The sequence below is a fragment of the Akebia trifoliata genome, chromosome 6 (genome assembly GCF_017979445.1).
Source record: "Akebia trifoliata isolate Shusen 1 chromosome 6, ASM1797944v1, whole genome shotgun sequence".
In the NCBI taxonomy this organism is placed as follows: domain Eukaryota; kingdom Viridiplantae; phylum Streptophyta; class Magnoliopsida; order Ranunculales; family Lardizabalaceae; genus Akebia; species Akebia trifoliata.
In genome coordinates this window covers 12,907,202-12,912,659 of record NC_141380.1, presented here as the reverse complement: position 1 = coordinate 12,912,659, position 5,458 = coordinate 12,907,202, and positions in this window count along the sequence as shown.

The following is a 5,458-nucleotide window of genomic DNA, read 5'->3' as shown; positions in this document are numbered from 1 at the left end:
CTTTACTCCTGCCGACAGCTTCTGATCTCCTTGAGATAAACCTGTTCTGATGCTCCACGGGAGATGATGCCCCTTGACCTTGATTGGTTTTGATATATTTTGGATTTGTCGTTGAATTAAGAACGCACAACAATGTTTCTAGTAGTTACATCATGACATCATACGACTACCCTTGTAATTTGACAAAACATGGTACTAACAGAATATGTCTATCTAGACATGCTTGAACTGAATTATGGGAAATATCACATACTGCTCAATATAGTCGAATCGGTTGCACAGATGGATAACCCAAATCCTGCAAAAGAAGTCTTAACCACAATGCTTCACAAAGTCCAAGTGCCATACCTCTGAATTCAGCTTCTGCACTTGAGCGAGCAACAACATTTTGTTTTTTGCTTCTCCATGTAACAAGATTACCACCTACGAAAGTAAAGTAACCAGAGGTAGATCGCCTATCATCTATGGCTCCAACCCAGTCAGCATCAATATATGTATCTATGTTTTGATAATCAGAATTTTTAGTAAACAAAATTCCTTTTCTAGGAGCAGATTTCAGATATCTCAAAATACGCATAACTATATTCATAAGTTGTTCTCTAGGATCATGCATAAACTGGCTGCCAATACTCAATGCGTAAGCTAGATCTGGTCTTGTGTGTGCTAAGTACATCAATTTCCTTATAAGTCTTTAGTATCTTTCTTTGTCAACAAGTGCTTGGTTGGACTCAACACATAACTTCAGTCCTGTTTCCACTGGTGTATCAGCGGGTTGACATGCTGTTATACCAATCTCTTGTAATAGATCTAAGGCATATTTTCTTTGAGATAGATAGATTCCTTTATTAGATCGAGATACTTCGATCCTAAGAAAATATTTTAAGGGACCTAGATTTTTCATTTCGAATTCTATGGACAAGTAATTCTTAAGAGCTTTCATTTTTTCAAGATCATTCCCTGTAAGTACCATGTCATCCACATATACAATGAGTGCAATGATCTTACCCTGTTGTCTTTTCAAGAATTAAGTGTGGTCTGAATTGCTCTGATGGTATTCAAAGGCTATCATAGACTTTGTGAATTTTCCAAACCATGCTCTCAGAGATTGTTTCAATCCATACAACGATTTCTTTAACCTGCACACCTTTCGACTATGCCTTTTTTGTATCATGCATCCCGATAGGAGATCTATGTAGACTTCTTTAGATAATGCACTATGCAGAAATGCGTTCTTCAAATCGAATTTGTTGCAATGGCCAATCCAAGTTCACTGCGAAAGACAACAAGACTCGAACTTTGTTGATTTTGGCTACAGGTGAGAATCTCTTTGTGTAATTAATCCCATAGGTTTGGGTATGACCTTTTACAACCAATCTCGCTTTAAAGCTTTCAACTGTACTATCATCTTTATACTTCACAGTGTAAATCCATCGACATCCAACTAGTTCCGATCAACAAATTCCCAAGTTTCATTTTTCTGTAGAGATTTCATCTCTTCATTCATAACTGCTTTCCACCTAGGGTTAGTTAAGACTTCCTACATACTGTTAGGAATAAGTATAGTAGATAATTGATTTACAAATGAAAATTTTGATTCTGAAAAATGATGGTTCAACACATAATAACTCATAGGATGATTAACTTTACTAGAAAGTTCGGGTTCCTATGTGGATTTAGGAATACCTTTAGTATGACGCTGTGGTAGTTGTTTTTTGAGTGACTTAGGTACTAAATCATGAGCATCCTCAGCAATCAATTTGTTTGGTATATCAGTTGTGAGGGACTCAAACTCAGACGATAGTGGGGTTGGAGCCATACTATCTATTTTGGGTATTCATCACCACTTTTATCCAAGTCCAAGTTTATGCCCACATCATGGTCATGATCTTTGGATTCAAAGGAGTCTCCTTCATCAGAAGTGTGATAATCTTAATCTAGAGTTTGAATTTCTTGAATTTCTTTCTAGTACTCTCCCTGAAGTTTAGGCTCAGAAGAAAAATACATCGAGTTTTCGTGGAAAATAATAATAATCATGATGAACATTTGTCAAGTTGGAGGGTGAAAACAATGGTACCCCTTTTGATGAGTAGCATATTTGAGAAAAACACATTGCAATGCTCGAGGAGTTAGCTTTTTGCATTGATGCTTGTGGAGGTGTGTACAAATGCTACACAACCAAAGACATGAGGAGGTAAATTTGGGATAGTTGGGGCAACAACTGTGTCAGTGAGAGCTTGCAATGGCATCTGAAAGTTTATAGAACTGGAAGATACTCGATTGATTAGATATGCTGTAGAGGTAAGCACTTCTCCCCAATACGATAACAGCATATGAGCTTCTATCAATGAAACATGAATAACCTCCAAAAAGTGTCTACTTTTTCACTTTGCAACCCCGTTCTGCTGGGGTGTATTGGAACGAGTGGTTTGGTGATTAGTTCCATATGCTTTCAAATATTGCTGAAGGTCAAAACTTTGATATTCTCCACCATTGTCACTATGGAAAACCTGAACTTGTGTCTAGACACTCCAATTTGCACGAACCCGTTAGGAAAATCCAAATTTCATCGAATTGATTCAGATTTAGAATTAGAGTTTTTCAACGGACCCGCATTGCCACTTAACATCATTTTCATGCATACATGCATACATGCATCATGTCACATAATTTTGCATGCTCAACTTCGTCCTTAACCCAATCTAATTTCATACCACCTCTATAATCCAATCCGGATTCATATCCGTTCTCCATTAACCAATCCATCATACACACCTTAACCCAAGACCCATAATACCATTACCTTTATCCCTAGGTCTATAATACTATTATCCATAAACCAAGTCCATTTCCAAACCCATTATTTATAAACTAAGTCCATAGCCATAATAACCATAATCCATAGCCCAAGTCCATCCCCTAAGCGCAATACCAAGTCCATTCTAAGCCCATTCTCTCATACCCCCTCAAAAGATGACATATGTTGATCTCTCATAAGTCTCTAATACCCAATGCATTATCTAATTGAAGAATCAACTCCTCCTTATGAAAATCCAAGAATGCCTTTCCAAAAAGGTTGGTCAAGTCAAAAAGGTTCTTGGGTCTTTGGTAATAATCTATAAAGTTGTGAGAACTTCCAATCATACCTTTAAAAGATGGAAATCTTCAAGTACATGCATGGAGTTCTCCCATTAGTCCATTTCAAAATTATATTTCCACCTTTGCTTTATGTGTTATTTACAAATGAAATAAGGCCTACTTTTCACCTACCACTTCACCTTTACACATGTCATTCTCCTACTCATCCTCCTAAAAAGTACTTTTGTTCTCCCATTGATTCATTTTAAAAATACACTTCCACCATTATTTTATAAGTTATTTACAAATGAACCAATGTCTACTTTTCAACTACCACTCCACCTTTACACATGTCACTCCTTTATTCATCATTCCAAAAGTACTTTTTGTTCTCTCACCTCTATTAACCAAAAAATCAAAGATCAAAAAATGTTTTTAGGGTTTCTTCACAAATATCGTCTTTGCCCTCATACAAATGAAAAATCCAAAAATAAATAACCTAAACCTTATGTCCATTTTCTTTATTTTTAGGGCTGGACCACTTTATCCCCAAAAGTTATCCAAAAACTATATAAATACCCTCATTTTCTATGAATAATTCATGCTCTCAAGCCCCCATCTCTTAACCTAAAACTCTACCAAAATCCCTAATCATTCTCTCATCTCTCAACCTTCAACTCCTCAACCCCGAACTATATCATTCAACTTTCAAGTTTTTCTCTCAAAGCTCAAGTTCATTCAAGACTACCAAGGGGACAAGGTGGGTTAGGATTTAGTTTACTTTTAAGTTGCATCTTCTTCTCCTATGCCTCTCTTTTCTTTTCTTTTTAGTAGCCTTTAGGATGTAATGGAGAACCCTCATTCATCCCAAGTAGATTGAACCTCAACCGTGGATATGGAATGCTTGAGGTTGTTTGGTCGAAAGGATGGGGGTTAAAGTTTTTCTTTACCCATTTTTACCTCATGCATTATAATGTACACTATGCACACACACCACATATGCTTAGCAATGATGAAGAATTGTGTAGCTCTCTTGATGGGGTTAAAACACTAAGTTTCTAGCTAAACATGCATGCATTAAGGTTGTGGATTTAAGGGAACTCTATCCATGGAATTTCTCTAAAATCCTAAACCAACATTTCAACTCATGCAAAAGGGTGTTGACTTCATAGAATATCTTCTCCCATAGGATATTTCTTATGTCAACACTAACTTCAAATCCTCTCTCAAAGAGGTACATACTCACCATATGCACACATCACTTTATGCATCTCATGTATTTTCTTTATTATATTAATCTTTTAAAAAACGGTCAAATCTAAAGGTAACCACCATAGTTGTAGAAATTGAATGCTTAACACCTTTCCCATTCTCTAAACGAATCCCCTTACCTAGATTTTAGGTAGACTATACCTTTTCCATGAAAGAGAGCCACTATAATGCCATGAAAAAATAATTTTCAAAAAATCGATTCGGGTGCCCATTCACACCCATTTCCAAAAAAGAATGGAGGCGACTCCAAACAATGTAGCATTGAGATTCAAAGAGGAACACTCTCATGTCTACAATGTGCATTGTATTGAGTTTCAACCATTTTACGAAACTTTTTAAATAATAAGTTCACTTCACCTTTGGACTTCATCAAGCACAACCAGGTCATCCTGGTACAGTCGTCAAAAAAAGTAACAAACCAACGTGATCCACCCAAGGTAGTGGCTTTGGACAGACCCCAAACATTAGAATGTATAACCATAAAAAGAAGTAGACTTCTATTCAAACATACTGGAAACGAAGCACGGTGACTCTTTGCTAGTTCACAAACATCATAACGTAAACTAGAAACATTATATTTTGCAAACAAACTAGGAAATAATTTTTTCAGATAACTAAAGGAAAGACGCCCCAGACATCAATGGCACAACTAGATTTCAGATATCTTTTTCTCCCTCTCCGAACCATCCACTGTAAACGCTTCTCGTAGCTTATCAAAACTTTTTGACATTTAGTCCAAGCAATACAACTTCCCTCGCCTAATACCACAACCAATCGTCAACTTTGTTTGATGTCTTGAAACACACAAAAATCAAGGTAAAAGATTACAACACAAGATAAAATTGTGGTTATCTAGGAAATTGACAAAAAGTTATAATCTAAAGATGGAGCAACTAAAATAGAATTTAAATTCAGATTATTAGCGAGGGTCAAAGATCCTTCCCCAATCACTGGGGTTGAAGTACCATTGGTAGTAGAAACAAATTTTTGTGAGTGAGGATTAAGAGGTGAGACTTATCGAGAATCAAAGGTCATATGATTTATAGCACCAGAATCAATTATCCACGTACTATTAGAAATAGGTGTATAAATATTCATCATCTTACCATCA